The sequence below is a fragment of the Panthera leo genome, chromosome B4 (assembly GCF_018350215.1).
Source record: "Panthera leo isolate Ple1 chromosome B4, P.leo_Ple1_pat1.1, whole genome shotgun sequence".
Lineage (NCBI taxonomy): Eukaryota > Metazoa > Chordata > Mammalia > Carnivora > Felidae > Panthera > Panthera leo.
This window is the reverse complement of record NC_056685.1, coordinates 120,660,858-120,683,683: the sequence shown is the minus strand read 5'-3', so window position 1 is coordinate 120,683,683 and position 22,826 is coordinate 120,660,858. Positions and strand designations below refer to the sequence as shown.

At 40.1% G+C, this 22,826-nt stretch overlaps 1 protein-coding gene across 1 annotated transcript in view; it reads right to left on the bottom strand.

Annotated features, from left to right (window-relative positions):
* The window catches only part of ANO4 (anoctamin 4), a 395,702-nt gene that overhangs the window by 356,390 nt on the left and 16,486 nt on the right, over positions 1 to 22,826 (bottom strand). The window lies entirely within an intron of this gene.

The window sequence follows — 22,826 nt, the reverse complement described above, 5'->3', positions numbered from 1 at the left end:
TGAATTAATCTGTTTTTGGTCCTGACAGTTAAATTAGATAGGGGCATAGGTTCTAAGGTTAAATGCCAGTCAAACTGAACTCCACACTAAAACTTCAGAACTTTTGAATCTGGGGAGACAGTCTTGGGTAACCTTTTTATCTCTAGAAAAGATGAATTCCCTTGCACTAGCCAAGAGTTAATGGAAAGATACAAATGCTTCTAGGTTTGTTTTTCAGATGGCTTACATGATATAGAGTTTTTAATTTTAGTTCTGTCTTTACCTAGAAGTTGAAGTATTATTTGGATACTACTTTGTTGTGATTTCTACCCAGAGGCAAACTACTTTGGGGGACCTGAATACCACAGCTTAAAAGGAAGGGCTGGGCTCCAAGGAAGCAGTTAACTCATTACCCAAATGAGTCACAGCAGGAGGCCATAAAAATGTTCCACAAAAGATGAACATTAGAAAATGAAATTTTTGAGAAGAAGTATGGTTTGCCAGGGTAGTCCTATGTACATTAAACAAGGAAAACCTGGGACACAGAGTCCCAAATTCAGTTTCATTACTCACTTCAGTTCAACCAGCAAACATTTAAAGAACAGCCAACCATGTTTCAGAGCTACAGAGATCCAAGTGGCAGACCCTGCCTGCCTTCAAGAAGTTTATAGTCTCCTGGGCCAATTTAAATCTTCTTTTCGATGTTTCAACACCGTGGTTCTGGCCAAGACTGAAAATGTTCTATTTGAATGTCCCTTGAATAAAAAGCCAAGCCATGAGTTGGACTCTGGACTCAAAGTTCTATATTTGCCTAACAAGGTGTTTTCCATAACCAAACCTTGGGAAATATAAATGTACACATTATTTTTTTAATCTCATTAAAACATGAAAAGGTTTTTAAACTAAATGTTTGCTTTTATCAGCATCAACAGCTTCTGACACTGCAAAAACATGGGCAGCATAACAAAGAATATATTTAATAAGGGAATATTATTTAAAGCTCACAAAGTAATTGAGATTAATACTGTTTATGGAACAGGTTCAATACCTTGAATATACAGAGTGATAATGAAGCATGAAAATGATAAAACTGCAGAAGTACAAATTACTTAGATTAAATAATTGCACATCTATGTAGCAATTAGGTCAATGAAAACGGGTACTTCAGTCACTTACTCTAATGCAATTAATTTTTTAAAGTTTGGCCACTTCTCCACCCCTCCCTCCTGAAAAGACAAGAGAACCACCTTACATTCCACATAGCAACAAACGCCCACTGAATTTTGTAAAGGACAAAATATCCAAGTCAAATAAACTTGGGACAATTTCTGGGACTATATTTTGCTCCCTGGTATAACACCAGTATTTAATGCATAAAAGGTTCTCAATAAATGAGATGTGGCCAAATGTTAGACGGCTATTTGACTGGCCAAAATAATTTATCTAAAGTTATACAACAGCATGATTTAACACTTCTTTTTGAAGACTAGAAGGTAATTTGAATTATGTACCTATACCTGTCACTTGTTTTAAAACAAAAAAAAAAAGAGGGGCACCTGGGTGACTTAGTTGGTTAAGCGTCCAACTTTGGCTCAGGTCATGATCTCACAGTTCATGAGCTCGAGCCCCAGGTCGGGCTCTGTGCTGACAGCACAGAGCCTGTAGCCTGCTTCAGATTCTGTGTCTCCCTCTCTTTCTGTCCCTCCCTGTTCGTACTGCATTGCTCGCACGCTTTCTCTCTCTCAACAATAAACATTAAAAAAAATTTTAATAAATAAGAAAAAAAGATAGTTTTAGTAAATTTGCTTCAGAAAAGCATGCTGACAGTTTTATAAAGTCTGAAAGACAAGGATTTGTAAAGCTCCATCTTTCAATGCCGAAATGATTCTACTTTCTGTAATCAGCCTGAAGAGACAAAGTAAAAATACACCTATTTTCTAGATCATCAAGAGGGTACATGGCCTTATACTTCCATTTTTAAAAAGTTTTTTTAAATGTTTATTTATTTTTGAGAGAAACAGAGCATGAGCGGGGTAGGGGCAGAGAGAGAGAGAAGGAGACACAGAATCAAACCAGGCTCCAGGCTCTGAGCTGTCAGCACAGAGCCCGACGTGGGGCTCAAACTCACGAACCGTGAGATCATGACCTGAGCCAAAGTCGGACGCTTAACCCACTGAACCACCCAGGCACCCGCATATACTTCCATTTTTGACATCAGGATCTATTAATGGAGATATGAGAATCAAGAAATTTTAAGGAACATGCTGCCAACCAATGGTTTTAAAAACAAAGTCAAAATCTCCCTAAAGGAAAAGCTTGTCTCTGCCCTAACTTCTATCAACCAGTATCTAAAGAAACTAATATATACTGAACCCTACCTTGTGCCAGACTTTTTTCAAGTGGCCTCACATGTCTCAGCCTTCACAGCACTCCCAGAACACAAATAGGATTATGTTCACTGCAGTAACTGGGGCTCAGAGAGGTTGAAGGTGCTTGCCCAGGTGGCAATACCAGTATATGAACAACCAGGACAGCCTCAAAATGCCTCTCTTCTCCGTGGAAACACAGGACTTGGACATAGAAGAGGACCCCAAAACCTTTTTGAAGGTTTTTTTTTTGTTTTTTTGTTTTGTGTGTGTGTGTTTTAATGTTTATTTATTTTTGAAAGAGAGTGTGCCAGAGCACAAGCAGGGGAGAGGTGGGGGGAGAGGGGATGGGACAGAGGATCTGCAGTGGCTCTGGGCTGACAGACAGCCAATGTGTAGCTCAAATTCAAGAACTGTGAGATCATAACTTGAACCAAAGTCAGACACTCAACCAACTGAGCCACCCAGGCACCCCTGTGTTTTGTTTTTTGCTGTTGTTTTAAGAGAGAGAGCTAGAAGGTAAGGGGCAGAGGGAGAGAAGGAATCTTAAGCAGGCTCCACACCCAGCATGGAGCCCCAATACAGGGCTCAATCTCACTACCCTGAGAGCATGACCTGAGCAGAAACAGAGTCAGACACTTAATGGACTGAGCCACCCAAACGCCCCCAAAATCTTTTTGACTAAGCATGTCAGATTACCTGAGGACTCTTCCCACAGTGTTACATGAATTTGGGTGAAGTAGGAATGAGGCAAATCCATATTAAAGAAGAAACACTCATTTTTACCTCAGATTAAATTTAACCCTTTATACAACAGAAATGAATTCTTGATGCTTGTAATTTGAAGAGCAAGCAGTTGGTATTTGTTGGTTTCTTTTTCCTAACTCTACCTTACATTACATTTAAAGTCAGGATGAGTGATCCCTAATTACTAGAAGAGTGGAGAGGATCCCAGAAAAGTGTGGGATTAGACATAAGCACTGCAGTGTAATCCCTTGTCTAATACCTAAGCTCTCCTTCAGCATGAAATGAAGGGAGAATAGGTTGCCCTGCCAATGTTTCCCTATCAGAGGTCACTCGATGAGTGAGAGTAATTTCCCCAAAGTGCTTAGTAGGCAGGCTTTCAAATAGGCAACAGTTCCAAATACATAAAAGGTAAATAATCTGCAATACATATAGTCATCACATCCAAGCCTTCAAAACTGTGTTTACACTCAGCATTTCTCAGCCAGAAGAATCCTATGGGGTCAACAATCACATCACACAAAAAGGATCCTTAAGATCACAGACCTAAACTTCTTCTCTCCTTCTTGAGGATAGAAAACTACATCAATGGTTAGCTTGAAGAGTCAGAACTGGGCTGAATCTGGGGAGAGCAAGGGGTATGTGTGTGTCTGTGTGTGTCTGTGTGTCTGTGTGTGTCTGTGTGTGTGTGTGTGTGTGTGTGTGTGTGTGTGTGTGTGTGTGTGTACTAATGGAAAACCAACCAGTGTATGCATCCAAAATCCAACTGGTGTGTCTCCACATCCAATTGGTCTTTAAGCCTCACTAATGTTGTTGCTACCATTCTCCTCAATGTATAATTAGGCATGATGGCCGGGTGAGGGCCATCTTCCTTCTCCTAAACTATTACAGTAATTTCTGACTTGTCCCTTGTCCCAACCTGACTTTCCCTTACCAACCGCATTTGCTTTCTAAAACACAGCAAGTTTAATCATGTCACTGCCTCACTAACAAACCTGGCCTGCTCAGGCCAAATATAGCACCTCCTGAGCCTGGCACTCAAGGCCCTTTGCAACCAGACTTCAATCTACCAGCATCATTTCCCACCATTCCTTCCCATAGATCCCACGTTCTGTATACACCCAATTACCATGACAAAGGAATAGGGTATCTGAGGAAGAATATGTTTTTCCTAGAATAACCTTCTCTCCCTAGAATAATCCTTTAAAGTCCAGTTTACTATTATCTTCTTGGTGAAGCTTTCCCCAAATTCCCCAAAGTGACTTAATCACATCTTCCTCTCTATGTATGTAAATACCATTATTTCCAGTCTTTTATTATAGGGCAAGTAACATTGTGCTAAAATAATTAGTATCTTTTAACATATTTGAGATCCTTTGATAGTCCCTGGCACACAATAGGTCAGAAGAGTCAGAATTGGGCTGAATCTGAGGAGACCAAGGGGTGTGTGTGTGTGTGTGTGTGTGTGTGGTGAGCTCAATATATTCATGAGAGAGTCCATTTTTTATGCCTCTTTTTCACCATCAAAAGCACTCTGAAGAAAGCACAAATCTGTTTTCTGGAAGTCTGAAGAACTATAAGCTTATGAGCCATATAGATCTCCTTCTTCAGGAGTTTCTGTGGTTTAAGGCAAGGACCCTGAATTAGAATCAGTGGAGTCAAGTCCCAGCCCAGTCCCCTGTGTCACCTCAGGTCATCTCTTAACCTAAATGAGAAGAATAAAACAAGTTCTGCTTACCTGTGAGGGCTCTTCTGAGCCACAAATGAGGAACCATATAAAGTACTTTGCAAAGTATAAAACTCTATGTTAGTAGGCAGAGTTACTGCCACTATCACTGCTTGATGATTGTTAAATATCCCATCAAAGCCATCACAAAATTCAAGACCCATATCTTCTGAAAGGCCGCCTAGGAGGCCAGTGACTCAGCACTTCTTCATTCCAAGTGCCTTGTTCGATCCTACAGGTCTGCAGTTAGGGGCAATGGAAGAGTCAGAAGGCCCAGGCTCAGGTCCTGGAGACCCGGTCCCACATAGCCAGCTCCCTTGTCAAGGAAATGGGAGTCACCTCACTATGTTGTTGAACAAGATGGGGTATGATTTATATGCAGTATACATAAATCTATCATATTTACGAGTCTCTAATAAGCATTCCGTTGCTCATTGGGAAAAGTGAGCCATTTCTTCCTCATTCTACAGTATAAGCATATACCCCAACTACTACCCTCCTTCTGTTTCTTGAACTCACAGAGCTCATTCCCACCACGTGGTCTATGTAATGTGTCTACTTATTTGATTGCTGATTTAACATTTGTCCTCTAAACTATAAAATATGCTCCCTTCAGGCAAGGATGGTCTCTTGCACTGATTGTGTCCCCAAAGCCTAAAGTATCCAGAATATGACAGGTACTCAGTATATATTTCTTGAATATTTACAGGACAACCAATGCTTGTATTAACTGTTCATATGCTCTCTACCATCTGTATAAAGTTCCAATAATCCTTGACTATTGAGGAATTAAATCTCGGGGGTCACTTAATATAGTACTCAGGACCATACCATAATGTTCAAGCTTATATAGGTACTTAATAATGTATAACAGACATTAAAGTGGTATCCAGGGTCAGGCGGCACTACATGTAATATGCCAACTCCTGCCCCATTAGAAACAGGAATTACCAAGAACTGCATGCTGATCCTCACCTATATAACAGGAACTGAAAAACTGAGCAAAAATGTTAAATTATGTTTATTTAATAAATCAAGAGATTTTATGGATCCTTATTTCACATTTTCCTTCTCCTTTTTAATGTTAAAATTGCTCTGGCCCAAGCTTATCCTGAGAAGAAGTTGACAAGGTCCTTGATCTCTGAAGCATCAACTAGAACAAATAGTTTCAGAATACTAGGAGCCCAGGAATCTAGGCAATTTCGCTCTCCTCCCAGGGAGCTGCCTCGAAGGCAAGATATAGAAATCCTCTGGGCCTGACCACATCATCCCTGTTTCTGATTACCCAGCCTGAGAGGAGGCTTAATAAATAAATAACCATGGCAATCCTGTATAATGTATGAAGGTTATTTTCCAATGGTCATCTGGAAGGACATAGTTTTCAATTAGAGTATTTTCAATTAGCAATAGCACGCCAATCTACAAAACAGGCATATGGATTTGTCATTGGCAAGAAACAGAAACAGGTAGTTTTGTTAAAAAAAAAAAAAAAAAGCCACCAAAGGAAAAAAAATCCTAGACTTAATACCAAACATATCTTTTTCTCCCAAATCTGAACTTCCTTTTCTTCCCCCTTTTTTTCCATTTAAGAGCATCACTATCTACTCTGCTGCCCAAATGAAAGGACATTTATTGACTCTTACATGGAAGACTATTTGGGACCCTTTATAGGGTGTCTAGAAATCTCAGCATCATTCTTTAACTCATCTTGCCCATAGTCCCTCCTAAACATTTCTTCCATCCATCATCTCCCCATTTCCACCACCTCAGTCTCATTACCAATTCTCCCCTGGTCTAATGATGGTCTTAGAAGCAGCTTTCTTTCTTTTTTAATGTTTGCTTATTTTCAAGGGGGGAGGAAGGAAAGGGCAGAAAGGGAGGACAGAGAGAATCCCAAGCAGGCTCCACACCATCAGTGCAGAGCCCATCACAGGGCTCAAATTCACGAGCTGTGAGATCATGACCTGAGTCGAAATCAAGAATAAGATGCTTAACCTACTGAGCCACCCAGGTGCCCCCCTTTTTTCATGTTTATTTTTGAGAGAGAGAGAGAGAGAGAGAGCACGCACATGTGCTTTCCTGACTCGTGTCTCACTCAGTTCAATCCATCCTTCACAGCCACCTAAGGATTTTTAAGTGAAAACACCATAATGCCCTCTCCCACTCAACACTCTTGCCTGATTCTTACCATGTACAGGATGAAGGATACCCCATAACTGTCCTCCTGTCTTTCCTCTTGCCATCACTCCCCACTTGCCTCCTCCCATTCATCCATGTCCTAATAGCCTGGTTGGGATTCTCTCTCCCTGCCTCTCTCTGACCCTCCACCCATGTGTGCATGCTCTCTCTCAAAATAAACAAACTTAAAAAACAATTCCAGGGTCCTGGCACAAGCTTTTTCCATTGCTTAGAATTTCTTCTCCCTGCCTTCCTCCTGAACTCTTACTGAGTTCTCTTGAGACCCAACTCAAGCATCTCCCTCATCCTTGAAGCATTTCTAGATACACACTCCCTACATTCTAGAGTTAACCATTTCTACCTTATGGCACTGATCACGTGTTATTCTAATGGTCTTATTATTGGATTTCTTCAGGAAAGTCCTAGTCCTGAGTTTTATTTACCTTTGTATCCCCAGAGGTGAACTCTCCCTGGACATACTCAAATAAATGGTAATAGGGAGATTGGGCTCCCCTGTGTATCTGTCTCATTAGAGCCTGTGTTCCTTGAGTGATGTAAGAGTATCTTGTCCATCTGTCTAACCTCTCCACTTGTTGCAATGCCTGGTATATATGGATGCTCAGTGTGTATTTGTGGAATTGTTTTTAATATGATTGGGAAAAAAACTCTCAGTTCAAAAAATTTAAAAATCCCTGTGAGCTTATTTTTAATTAGCTCACTTTTTTATTCAAGAATTTTCCTTCTCCTTGAAATTACAGAACACCGCAAGCATTAATTTACTCCACAAAGATTCAATCTCTGCAACTCCTGGCTTTCAATGGTAACCCAACTAATTGGGGCACCTTGGGGACAATAAGGCATTCCAAACATACTTTCTACTTTGAATTGCCTGGCAGATGAAAGGCTATTGATTTTCTTGAGCAGAAGGGCCTTCTTGGAGAAATTTCACCAGCATTTAACTTTGGAGGGGACAGAGCCCTGTGTTTCTATGTGCAGAATTTTACTCTTAAGAGCAGGGCTACCAATGAGCTGTGGCTGTTACTTGGAAATCCAGTGCCCTATCCAACATACAGGACCATTACAAGAAGGGATATGGATTGAGGAAATAGGGCAAGACCTAGGGCTTATAATAGACCCTCTATACCAGCCAAAGGATTATCTAATTTTCTCACCCACTCCCCCTACCTCACAGGAAATTAACTATGATGGACCTAAAGAACAGGAATAAAACTCCTCTTTGTGCATAGCTGCAATGGCCATTAGCACCTAAAGAACAGTCTCCCCTTGGTATGACTAACTGGGGAACATCTTCATTGGCAAGGAAGCCCACCAAAGCGATTGCAGACACCTGGCCAAGTCAGCTGGGGTGGGGGGTCAGAAGAATACCTACATCTCCCATTCTCCCAATGTTGCTGATCCACAAGCAAAAAAAAAAAAAAAAAAAAAAAAAAAAAATCAAGAATGAACCATAGTATCAGTGCTACAGATGTGGTTATCCTGCCTGCTTTTTTTATACAATTTCTCCTCATTTCTCTGTAATCAATTTTGAGTTCTATTATTTGAGTTGAGAGGAGAAACAGAATGAGCATTTTAAATAACTGTAACATGTTCATATTTTGGTAAAATGAAAGTAGGCCATACACTGACCATTCTACACCTTCTTAGGAATGGATTTTTCCTTTTATGAATTTTTAAGAAGTCCTTGAACCTGTAACAAAAATAAATCTGTATCTGTGGCAGGAATGCAGAAGTCATACAGGCACGTTAGAAAACAGTTTAGTGGTTTCTTTAAAACACACTCTTATACTCTTACCATATAATCCAGCAACTGTGCACCTGTTTTCTCCCCCCAAAAGAGTTGAAAACCTATGTCCACACAAAAACCTGTACACAAATATTTATAACAGCTTTATTCAAAATTGCCAACACTTGGAAACAACCAACATGTCCTTCAGTAAGTGAAAGCACAAAAACTGTGGTACATCCAGACAATGGAATATTATTCAGCATTAAAAAGAAATGGGCTATCAAGCCATGAAAAGACATGAAAGAAACTTAGATGTATATTACTAAATGAAAGAAGTCAATACTAAAAGGTTACATATTGTATATTTCCAACCATATGGCATTCTAGAAAAGGCAAAACTATGGAGATAGTTAAGATAAATGGTTGCCAGGTCTTAAGTGGAAGTAAGAGATGAATAAATACAGAACAAAGGAATTTTATGGTGTAAAAATTCAATACTGTAATGGTAGATACATCATATATTTCATGGGTTTTGACAAATGCATGACATCGAGAGTGATCCCTCATGTTCACTATGGATTTTGGGTGATTATGTGTTAATTTAGGTCCATCAGTTTTAAGAGATGTACCACTGTGGCATGTTATGTTGACAGTGGTTGAGCAATCAATATGAGGGAAAAGGTATATGTGAATGCTCTGTACTTTTGCTCAGTTTTGTTGGGAACCTAAAACCTCCAAGACAAAGTCTATTTAAGTAAACAAAGAAAAAAAATCTCAGTCTCTCTGAATAGGTGGTTTGTTTGTTTTTTTGTCATTGTTGTTTTTGTTTTGCTTTTCCAAATTTCAGTTGTCTTATGAGATAGATACTTCTGGAAAATTAACTTTAAAGAATAAGAGAATGCTCCTTACCCCAAATAAAGTGAAGTTCTAAGAAAATCACTGTGACAAACACAGACAAATCACATAGCCCCGTCTTTATACCTCAGAATCCCAGCTATGAACGTGATAATGGCTGTCATGTTCTGCTAATACAGTTTCTATTATCAAGGCCTAGAAAACCCGAACACTGGGAACATAATGTGAATTCCACTGAAAAATTTAAAAGAAATTTAAAATTTGTCCTTTCTTTCTTTCTAAGGCTCTTCCCTTTTTAGGTTTATTCTGTATTACTGCCTGGGAGTAAAACAAGACAAATGTGTTAGGATAAGAAAAAATTGGCATACAGGTCTCCATGAAGGACAAGAGAAAAGCAGTTAAAGACTAAACCACACCTACAAATTATCAACTTTGAATTGAAATTACAGGAAAATAAGAAAATTGAAAGGAATGTCTTTACAAAATAAGGGTTTTAGAGTGGTTATGTCTGGAGAAAAGGAGGAGGAAAGGAGACAGTGGTGAGAAAAGCTTAATGGAGGCATGGTGGGAAGGGTGCCATGGCAGTGAATAAAACAGTCGCTCTTCTGAAGTTCACAACATGGTAGGTAAAAAAAAATATGAGCACATAGCTACATGCAATATAGGCAGTCGGTGATAAGCTCTATGACACAGATGCAAAGGTCAAAAAGAAAGGGGGGTGGAGGCAAGCAGGGCCATTTTAGAAGACCTTCTGAGGAGGGCAGATTTGGCTGATCCTCAGAGAAATGGCAGGCCTCCTGCAGGTAGAAGTTAAGACCAGCCATGAAGGTCGTGCCTGATAAGGCTACGGCCAGAGGTAAGACAGAACTGGGTCAGGAATAAATGGATTCATTCATTCATTCACATTCAACAAACATCTCTTTAGCACCTGCCAATGGCAAACATTGTAGGTGGTGGAAGAAGTTAGGCAAAATACGATGATCAGGGTGAAACTTCACACAAATATGAACATTAGGTTACATTTCTTACAGGCAGCAGAGAGCCTGGTGGGATGGATGCCATTGGTGCCTTGCTCCCTGTGGATTCCTCCCTCTTTCTAGTGTCCCTTCCCATACAGAGGCTGGCAAATTAAAACCTACATTTACCACACTCCTTGAAGCCAGGGTTCTGAAGGAGAATTAGGTTCCATCAATTTGATGCATTTGCATGAACTCTGGAAGGTGGAAATTAGAAGGAGACCATTTTCTTGACTTCTTTTGGCTGCTCTTCACTTTGATAAGATCATAAAGGTACGATGTTTTCCTGCAGCATTCTGGGGTACAATGTCTTGCTGGGTGAGGAAAAGCAGTTGAGGGGCAGTAGCACCATGGATTCCTGATCCATGCACAACTATGGCTGGAAGTTCTTAAACTCCAGGCTTTTAGTAGACATTGGTGCATCCTTCCTGTACCTGTTCCTCTAACCCTCCTCTGATATTATCATTCCTAACCCCCATGTTAAATCCTTTCCTGATTGAAATACATAGAGAGACCTCTGCTTCCTACACTGAATTTTGATGAGTATAGCCAATAAAGAGTTTTAAGCAAGGGAGAGATAGGAGATTTGTGCTTCAGGAAGGGACCTTGGTGGCTGCTTCAAAGACAAACTGGAGACAGATTTAGGAAACTCTTAGGAATGTCCAGCCTAGACCAATGTGCCTGGGATACTGGGACTGAATAAAACAGTTGTAGTGGGAAGACAGAAGGAATGGAAATACGATACTCCCTAAGTTGAATTTATAGGATCTACTGAAAATGGAGATGAGAGAAGAAATTTAAACTTTGCCCTACTTCATCCCAACCCTGCCGGGGTCCTCTGCACTCTGTTCTTCACCATCATTGGACCTGTCATACTTCCTTAAAAGTCATCCTTCTCTTCAGGCTTCAGACCTTTCTGCTCTTTGCTGCAGCCTAAGTGCAGAGCACAGCAAATAGCCCCTAATAGAATGATCAGTAGACACTGGTTGGGTGGATAGAAAGGGAGAAAGGAAATCTCTAACCTCAGAGACACTGTGAGGATTGAGATTCTATTAACCAAGGAAGTAGTCACAGGCTGAGTACTGCTTGAGTAGTACCGAATCTTGGATTACATGAGGAATCCAGGTGAAGAATATTAGCACACCAGTAGACATAAGAGTCTGGTGGTTGGGAAGTAGGAGCTTTGACACAAATCTTAGAATTACTGCACAGAATGAAAGCTGAATACTTCACAGGAAAAGATGATGCTTCAATAAAGCTTGGGTGATACCCATATTATTATAATTACAAAGTGAAGAGTCTCTAAAATGCCAGTCACCATTTGAGACACTATATGTACACTGTCCTTTTAATCTTACAACAACTTATAAGTGAGGTGTTATCATCCTCATCTTACAGAGAAGGAAACTGAAGCTCAGCGAAGTGAAGAACTGCCCAAGGTCACATAGCTGGTGAGGACAGAGCTGAGGTTCAAACCCAGGTCTCCCCGACTCTAAAACCTGTGCTCGTTGTTCTCCCTCAGCTGACATGAGAAGAAAGAGTTAGTGACAGTGACAAAGGACTGGTCAGAGAGGAAAGAAGAGAAGTAGAGAAATGACAGAACACAAAAGCCAATTAAGCAGATAAAAAAAGACTGTAGACTAGAAGATGCTCACAGGAATCAAAAGTCAATCAGGAGTTTCTTTAACAAGAGCAAGATGCTTATGGGCCAAAGAGAACAGTGAAAGGTAGAAATCAGAGATGTAAGAGGTGAAGACAATGAGTAAGAAACGTCTTAAAAAGATGCAAAGAATGGATAAGCAGCCTTCGAGAAAAGAAGGACAACAGACAAAGTTTTAAAATTGAGTTGTGGTCCCCCACCTGATACTGACAAAGCAAACGTTGAGTACCTAAGAAATTACTTTGTTTGCCAATAAACCTAACAGTTGTTAGGCATATGCACTCATCAGGCTACATGCAAAGAGAAACAATTTTCCTTTTGATTGGAATTCTATCAATCTATTTCATAGCACTGATTAGCTCATGCGGATAAGAAGCTCTGATAGGAAGTTAAATTTGTATTTGGTCAGCCAAAAGAAAGTGATCAGTAATTATCATTTATTAAAGATGGTCTTTTTATTTTCATATTCTTCCAAAATCCATGGTAGGGGATAATGAAAAGGGTCCTTCATAGCAAAACAATTATTAACTGTCACTAAAGACTATGTCAGCAGAACTACAGAAATACACAGAATACAATCAGATATTATCTAAATAGCTACAAACATTGGAATGAGAAAAGAGAAAATGGAATACAATCAAGCAGTAAATAGATTGGATTTAACCAATCTAATAGTGAAGCAATCTGGATGGATGATTATAGACCTAAATCAGACTAAAGATATAACCAGAATCCATCTGATGAGGACTAGAAGACCATTCCACGTGGACATGTGGATTTGGACACTTCCCTGGCATTGCAACCTTGGAAGAGAGGTCTATGTGTCCCCTACAGTTTTAAGAAAAATCCACCTGGACACGAGCACCTTCTGACCTTAAAGCCTAGCAGAATGGTTGATGGCAGAATTGTTTTCTTGGTGGGTAAACATCTGTTAAGCCTGGGAGTATCTAGAAATACATGGAAATAATGTTATAAATTAAATCTATCATATCAATATTTTTGTGTTCAGTATTTAAAGAGTATATAATGTTTATGAGAATCTGGCACATTGGCCTAGCTAGCAGATGACCATTTCAATTCCAAGGTAAATTATATGGTTGAATAACTAAGCCTGGTGACTTCAAGTTAAGATGTATGGCAGAACTTTGCTTAAGTTTGTCACAATACTGGGAGGTTTAGGAGAAGTTTTACCACGTTACACATTTATTGTATTTGTAAGAATCATGAAAAATTTTCTTCATTAGGAAAATGAGGTCTTAAAAAGGAAACAGAATATTAAAACTATCAATGCATTAGAATGTTTAGGAGACTTTAAATGAGGCCAAACTGTAACCAGATTGCTTGTGACTATTAACATTTATAGATTTAGAATTAAATAATAAGGTGTGTGTGTTTAAAAGTTAAAAGAAAAACTAGAATCTTGAATTTGTAACCTTAATAAAATATTAATGTTTAAATGGCTGGCAAATACAAAGTCCTTGCGGAGCACAAGGGCCCCATCAAGGATAGCAAGAAGCTCACATTGACATGGTCACTGATATGGAGGGACGAACATCTGCAACCTACATACCAGGCACCTACTGTGTGCCACCAGCTGAGAGAACAAAGGTACCGAAGACAGCATGGTGGGGAAGACAGAAAGGAGCACAGAGGAGCAACTGTAACATGGAGAAAAGTACCTCAGAAGGAGGAAGGGCCAGGATGCCTGGGGAGGTTGGCACAGCCAGCCCTGATCTGAGGGAGATCTCCCTGGAGAACTGAGCCTGTGGAGTGGAATAGGGGGCCACCTTGAACAATGGCTGATAATAGTGTCAATCACAGCAAACCAGGCAATAATCTACAAAGAAAAGAGGCAAAGGAGGTGGTTCTAAAGGCTTTAGAGAGATCTCAAACAGTTCCACGGGAGAACCAGGAGAAAAGAAAAAAAAGGCAAAAAGCTAGGCTGTATTGCCTGAAACTGAGGTTTTCCCTGCTTACACAAGATGTTCTTTCTGCTGGCTGCAGGCTCATCATTATGACAATAGCAGCACTCAGCTGCCTGTCTCTGAACCAGGAAGAATCTGGAACCAAACTAGAAGAAACTGGAACCAATCTACTATAGAGGAGAATTTCTGGTTAATAGAAAAGGAGAATTTGTAGCCTCTTAGAATATTAAACCCCAGTGGCACTTTAGAGACCGCATACTTCTGCATTCTCAATCCTAGCTACATTTCAAAAAACAAAAAATGCCAAAGCCCCATCCGGGACCTGCTGTATCACTCGTTGGAGGGGGGAGTCCCAAGAATGTGTATATTTACTTTGTTATGGTGGTTTTTAGTAATAATAGCAGTATTAGTAATATATATTCACTGTTCAACAAAATCTCAAACACCACTAGTATATGAAGTAAAAAGAGAAATTTCCCTTCTTCACCTTTTCTAATCCCAGAGGCATTTATTCCATAACATGTAGGAGTATGTGAGGGAGTGTGTGTGTATTTTAAAGGCCTCCCAACTAATAGATAATGTGTTAACAGTAGAATCTGGGTGGTGGGTGTTCACTATAAAACTCATCCTACAGGGGCACCTGTGGGTGGCTCAGTCGGTTAAGTGTCCAACTCTTGATTTTTGGCTCAGGTCATGATCTCACAACTCATGAGATTGAGCCCCAGGTCAGGCTCAGCGCTGACAGACAGAGCTTGCTTGGGATTTTCAGTCTCCTTCTCCCTCTCAAATTAAATAAACAAACATTAAAAAATTCATTCTATATTTCTGTTTTAAGATGTTATCATAAAATATCCAGGAAACAAAAATTCTCCAGCTGATAAGAATGCACAGCCAGGGTTGACAACCACTGGTTTAAGCATAACCCAAAATTACAAATGAGAAAACTTTGGACAACAGAGGTAATCCTATCTGCCGCAAATCTAACAGGGTAGGGGGCAGAGTCAGCCCATGAACCCGGATCTTCCAGCTTTCTGTCCAGTATTCTTTCCAATATACTATGCAATCTCTAACAGGAGAGGCAGCCCCAAAGCAGACTAGGCAAGGAGACATAGAAGTTGCCTTTTCTCGACTTTAAATGACCAAGACTCTTGTATTTTGACTCTTCCTTGTGGCAGAAAACAACACTAGAACTCAGATGCTACTATCTTTATTTTGTGTATGTTCATTAAATTACACTTCTCTACCTTACTGATTCACACTGCCTTCAAGGACTTTCAGATTCCACAGAAAATTCCAGCATACATTCACCTTCATTTGCCTTCTGAAGTATTAAAGCCCACTGAAACTCCTTGCTGTCGCAGAGAGAAAGAAAAAGGACATTTTCAAAAATGTTAAGCATTATCCTCTAAAGCCAATGAGGAAACGTCACAACAAAATGACAGTACAAGAACATTCCTGATCATAAGTGAATAATAAGACAGTAAATTGCAATTGCTGAATGGGGGATATTAGCATCAGTAAAAGGTTGGAAAATAACCTTTATAGATGCTAAGATTCATTTTGTGGAAGGAAGTGGAAAGACAGGGATTAAATTAAATTAGTCTGAATTCCAAGCAGTATCGTTACAAAATAAGGGCACTGTTTATTGCCAAATTTTATATGCAAGAAAGGCAACTTTTTCCTATTCCCACATAAAACTTGGGAAAAGTCTAACTTATGGAATCTCTTTGTGGAAGAGCCCAAACATTAGGGATAAATATTAAGGCTTCATCTGCCAGCCCAGGGAGAACTCATGGCTTTTTGTTCTTCCCAGCAGTCAGTTCAAAATATAAGGATAGGGACATATAAATCAGGAGACCTGGTTTCTAGTCCCAGCTTTGTCACTAAATTGCTTTTTCTCAGCTTCCTTACCTGCAAAAATGGTGTCTAAATGGCCTTTCAGGTATCTTAGAATGCTAAAACCCTGGACTCAATACCTGTGTATTCCATCTAAGACATTTGGTAAGCAGTGTCCCAAAAGAGTTATCTTAAATACCACTACCTGCATATTTTTCTCCTATCATTCTTGCTCATCCTCCACTCATCCCCAACCAGTTCTTAAAAATGTAGTCTGTAAGGAAACATTACCCCAAAAGGAAAAGGCCAGGAGTTATTTGAAAAGACATGCCCTTTTTCTCTTCTGATTAGTATTTGTAAAAGAAATAAAAGCAAAAAATTCAAGTGACCGTGAGTAGGCCCTGCAGATGAAAGCGATTTTCTTCAGTCTTAAATTAATCCTTAAAAACAACTCTTAAAGGCTACAATTATTTTTATGACAGATTCAAATAGCCCCCTCACATTAAAAGTGTTCCCAAAAGGTACACCATCAATAGATTCCAGAAATTATACTCGAGTCTACAGTCTTTGACCTCCATAATGAAAGGTCTAGAAAGAAAAGTACACTGAGGCATCAGGGTCTCATCTTCCCTGGCAGGGAGGGCCCAGAGTCATTTCTGGTGCAGAATCCCTAGGGTGGTTTTTGAACCAAACCATTAACTTACACGAGTTCTAACATGGGTATAGATCTCTGTAGACTGCTCTCAGGAGTTCGTTCTGATAGCCTCTCCTCCACCAACCACTCTACTCACTGCCAACAAGAGGTTGGGAAAATCTCAGTATCCAGGACACAAGGATATGCCCAGAACAGGTTTGGGAGCCAGACTGCCTGGCCTTGAGTACTGGGTCAACCAGTTCCTGGCTGTGTAACCTGGACAGGTTACTTTACCTCTTCCTCCTCTTGCCCTCCTGTATAACAAGGATAATAACTGCTACCTTCTATGGTTTTATGAAGATTAAGGAAACTAGTTCACAAATGAATAGCACCAGGCATTGTAGCAAGCACTCACTGAGTTTTTCCTATCGTCATTTAACATTTTGGCACCTTAACGTAGTGCTGGTTTTTGTTTTCGTTATTGTTTATTTTAGAGAGAGAACACTCAAGCAGGGGAGAGGGGCAGAAGGGGAGAGGGAGAATATTAAAAGCTGAGCACAGAGCCTGACATGGGGCTTGATCCCACAACCCATGGCTAGGATCATGACCTGAGCCAAAAATCAAGAGTTGGAGGCTCAACCGACTGAGCCACCCAGAAGCCCGATTCAGTGCTGCTTTTAATCATTGATTGGTAGAAAGTCCATGGTTTCAGTACAGATTGCAGATTTTTTTTAATGTTATCCATTTGAGAGAGTGCACATGTGTGCAAGCAGGGGAGGGGCAGAGAGAGGGAGACAGAATCTAAAGAAGGTTCCAGGCTCCAAGATGGCAGCACAGAGCCCAACACAGGGCTCAACGCATGAACCGTGAGATCAGGAGCTGAGCCAAAATTGGACGCTCAACTGACTGAGCCACCCAGGCACCCCCAGACTGCAAATTTTTAAAAGACATAGGTGGCTAAAAACACAGTTGGAAGAAAGCTAGTAAATGTTTTCCTTAACAAGCAAAAGGCTCTTATCTCTAGGATATCAGAATGGCAATCACACACACACACACACACACACACACACACACACACACACACACCCCATCTACTAGCTGTCAGTAGTTTCACCCCTGGAGCGGCCACTAATAAGCACATGAGTATCCTGCTCATTTCTCTCTCACCCCTTTACTATATTCTAGGTACTACGTTAAGGCTTTTTATACATATTATTTCATTTAACACTTAAAACAACATTTTAGTGGAGATTAGTACCATTTTCATTTTTCAGGTCAGGTACCTGTGATTGAGAGGACAAACAAGTTCCCCAAGGTCACACAATCTTGGATCTAGGAAGTGATCCCAGGTTTGATGACAAACACTGAACTCCCAACCACTGTATCTACCCCACTGCCACACATCATTTACACCCTGCTTCGATGAAGCATAGAAAAGAAGAATATAAGAGCTATGTATTCACATGCACATGGATCATTCTTAGAGGGCAGGGTTTCAGTCTGGGTCTATGGCCTCCTTCCGATCTCCAACTCACCTACGTTCTACACATCATTTTTAAGAATGCATTTCCAAAGGGCAATTACTTTCTGAAGGAAGGAAAAATTATTTTATTTGAGAGGCTGCTATTTTAAGGTGTTTAGCTTTTCACTTAGAAGCCCCAAACAAGGGGCGCCTGGGTGGCTTAGTCGGTTAAGCGTCCGACTTCAGCCAGGTCACGATCTCGCGGTCCGTGAGTTCGAGCCCCGCGTCGGGCTCTGGGCTGATGGCTCGGAGCCTGGAGCCTGCTTCCGATTCTGTGTCTCCCTCTCTCTCTGCCCCTCCCCCGTTCATGCTCTGTCTCTCTCTGTCTCAAAAATAAATAAAAGTTAAAAAAAAATTTAAAAAAAAAAAAAGAGAGAAGCCCCAAACAAGCATTCTTTAAATGCAAATTTGAAAAGTGAGGCATTTTTATATACAATGATTTTTTTAATTGGAGAGGGGAGGAAGAGGAAGGTGGTGTAATCAGGCTTTGAACCGTATAGCCCTTTCTTAGACTACAACTCACTCTTTGCCTCAAAGCAGTACAAGAGGTACCCCACTCTCAGCCTATCAGAACTTTAGACCGAAACACAGCTTGGAGGAAAGATTACACTGGATGTTTTTTCTTTTTTATTTAATGCTTACTTATTTTGAGACAGAGAGACAGAGACAGAGAGAGAGGGAGGGATGGAGAGAGAGGCTCAGAGAAGGAGAGAAAGAATCCCAGGCAGGCTCCACACTGTCAGTGCACAGAGCCTGACGTGGGGCTCGATCTCACAGATTGAGCTGTGAGATCATGATCTGAGCCAAAATCAAGAGTCTGAGTTGGGTTGTTTTTTTGGGTTTTTTTTGCTTGCTTGTTTTAATGAATTTGATATGATCTTTGGGTTTCAATTGCATTTCCCCTGTAGGCAGGCAAATTAAACTTATTACTTACTTTTTCTTTTCACTTGTGAGATTGCCCAAAGAAAATCAGATTGATTTTGCTATAGTGAAAATGACAATTGACAGTTTGAAAGTCAAAACTTTCTGTGTTCAAGTGGAAAACAGGCAGACAGGGGTCATCTCATTTTGGTTTGTATCTGACTAAGCATCATTGTGTGTGCAGTGTGGGGAAGGATGTGGTGTGCACGTGCACTTCCCAAATGTCACTTCGAGAATCATGTGTGCTCCAGCTCTATTTCCTATCAAGTACTTTCATCTGTTTGACTGTTTAACCTCTACTCACTAAGGAATAACTTAATCAAAAAACTCAATCTGTTTCAGGTGTTACCTTCTCCAGGGATATAATCTCAAGATGTTGATCTCTTTTTCTATTCAATTAGTTATACCCTGTGACCTAAAAAATTATTGGGTTGCTCCAGTCTTTTCATTATAAAATGTTGTTGGTGCAATTCAGCACACTCTTAAGGAGGTCAAGATTGAGAGATAATTTTCTTTGGGTTTAGTTTCTGGCTATTCTTAAGATTTCATTAAAATAGATCATAGAGTTTAATGTTTTTGAATGTTATAATTATTTAACTTGCTTTTCTCAAACAAAGATTTTCTCAACTACTTTTATTAAGTAGAAACCACACAGGACAGAGGCAGTTCTGTTTTTCCAAGTCAGACTCTAGAAGAACAGTTGGCAAACTTTCTATGAAGGGCCAGAGAGTAAATATTTTCTGCTTTGCAGACTATGCAGTTCTTTCTACAACTACTCAACTCTGCTATTGTAGCATGGAAATAGCCATAGATGATATAGAAACAAATTAGCAGGACTGGGCTTTTTTTTTTTTTTTTTTTTTTTTTTTTAGAGAGCAGGTGTATGGAAGCAAGTGGGGAAAGGGGGGGGGCAGGTGGGGACGGAGAGAGAGGGAGAGAATCTTAAGCAGGCTCCATGCTTAGCACAGAGCCTGACTTGGGGCTTGATCCCATGACCCTGGAATCGTGACCTAAGCCAAAATCAAGAGTCAGGCACTCAACCAACTGAGCCACCAGACAACCTAGCATGACTGTGTTCTAGTAAAACTTTATTTACAAAACCAGGCAGTGATGCACGTGTGGCCCACAGGTCATAGTTTTCCAACCCTCCCTGGAGCATATCAAAAGGCTAAATTTCTCAGGGTTGCTGATCTTCTACCCAAATCCACAACATAGGTTGTTTAACAAATTTAGTGATTGGGATGCTATAATTATCTATATTGTATTTTATGCACTTGTCTGCATATCTGTGTTCTATTTCATAATGAAGTTTGGGGTTTTTTTGATTTTTGTTTTTTTTTAAGTAAGTGATCAAGTGATCAGGAAGGTTGGTCAAGGTTTAGAAGGAGGATACAAAGGGAACTTTTCTGGATGGGTCAAAGATTTTTACAGAGACTGAGAAAGTTTGGAGTTGGACGAAACGCACTATTACACAGTCCAATCTCCTTCCCAACGGAGGAATTTCTTTTGCAACACCCCTGGCAGGTATTCAGTTAACCTCTGACGGAAAATGTTTTGGGCTAGATTGGGAGGAAGGATTACCAATTTATAAAGCAAAACTGGTCCTCTCTATTTCATTCAATACATATGCTTATGGACACAAAAGCAAAGCCAAAGAAGCAAAAACAAACAAGTGGGACTACATCAAATTAAAAAGCTTCTGCATAGCAAAGCAAATTAGCAACAAAATGAAAAGGCAACCTGCAGAATGTGAGAAAGTATTTGCAAATTGTGTCTCTAATAAGCTTTAATACCCAAAATATAAGACTCATATATATAACTCAATAGCCAAAAAAAAAAATCTGATTAAAAACTGAGATGAACTAAATGGACATTTTTTAAAAGACCTACAAATAGCTTATAGGGATCTAATACTTGAAAAGGTTTTCAACATCACTAACTGGGGAAATTCAAATCAAAATGCAAATATCACCTCACACTTGTTAGAATGGCTACATCAAGAAGATAAGAAATAAGTGCTGGCAAGAATGTAGAGAAAAGGGAACCCTTGCGCACTGTTGGTAGAAATGTAAATTGGTACAGCCACTGTGGAAAACCGTATGGAAGTTCCTCAGAAAATTAGAAATAGAACTACCATATGATCCAGCAATCCTACTTCTGGGTATATATTCAAAGGAAATGAAAAAAGGATATTGAAGAGATATCTGCACTCCCATGTTCACTGAAGCACTGTGTGTGTGTGTGTGTGTGTGTGTGTATGTGTGTTTCCTCACACCAACAAGCAATTCTCAGACACTAGCATGGTCTCCAAGATTTCAACTCAATTTAAGTCAATTTTGGCACTACCTACACCTGGAGATTACATCAGCTTCCACAGACAAAACAACTCATCCCCACAAGACCATCCTCCACTTCAGGGGCCATTTGCAAGCCCAGGTTATTTATTACCTGTGCTTCTCAATCAACTAGCTAAGTGAAAATCAGAGGTTTCCAAAACCCCCTCTCTGGATTTGATTAATTTGCTAGAACAGCTTACAGAACCCAGAGAAACATTTTACCTACTAGATCATTGGTTTATTACAAAAGGATAGAACTTGGGAACAGCCAGATGCAAGAGAAGTATAGAGCAAGACCTGGGGAAAGGGCAAAGAGCTTCCATGACCTCTCTAGGTACACCACTCTCCCATCAACTCCATGGGTTCACCAACCTGGAGGCTCTCTGAACCCTGACCTTTTGGGGCTTTAGGGAGGTTTCATTACATAGCCATGACAATTAAGTCATTGTCCATTGGCAATTGATGAACCCTCCAGTTCCTCCTCCCTTCTGGGACTAAAAGTGCCGACCCTCTAATCACATCGTTAGCCCCACTGGCAACCAGCCCCCTTTCTAACCTGCTTAAGTCACCTCATTAACAAAAGAGCTTTATTGCATTTCGACAATTCCAAGCATTTTAGGAGCTCTGTACCAGAAACAGGGACAAAAAACAAGCATTTCTTATTATAAATCATAATATCACACCAAAATAAACACACACACACGCGTGCGCGAATATTATTCTGTAATAACTATGAAGGAAATTCTGCCATTTGCAACATGGATGACCTTGAGGACATTACGCTTAAGTGAATAAGCCAGACAAAAAGACAAATACTGCATGGTGTCATTTATAAGTGGAATCTTAACCAAAAAAAAGGAAAAAAAAAAGTCAAACTCATAGAAACAGACTAGAAGAGGGGTATCTGGGGGAAATAGGAAGAGGTTGGTAAAAGGGTACAAACTTTCAAAAATAAATCTTCCTGTGCAATAACCAGGTTCCAATCATAAGGCTTGACCCTGTGAGAACACAAACATCCCTGACACTGTCAGTCCTGTAGGGAGCTCACAGTCTAATGAAAGAATTAAAACAGGATGCAAACAGTTACAACAGAAAGTAGAAGTAGTAGAAAGTTATTATGACTTAAAGATGACCACAGACAACTCAATTTAAGAATGAGAGAAGGGGGGCCCTGGGTGGCTCAGTCGGTTAAGTGTCTGACTTCAGCTCAGGTCATGATCTTGTGGTCAATGAGTTTGAGCCCTGCGTCAGGTTCTGTGCTGACAGCTCAGAACCTGGAGCCTGCTTTGGATTCTGTGTCTCCCTCTCTCTCTGCCCCTCCCCACTCGCACTGTCTCTCTCGCTCTCAAAAATAAGTAAACATTAAAAAAATTTTTTTTAA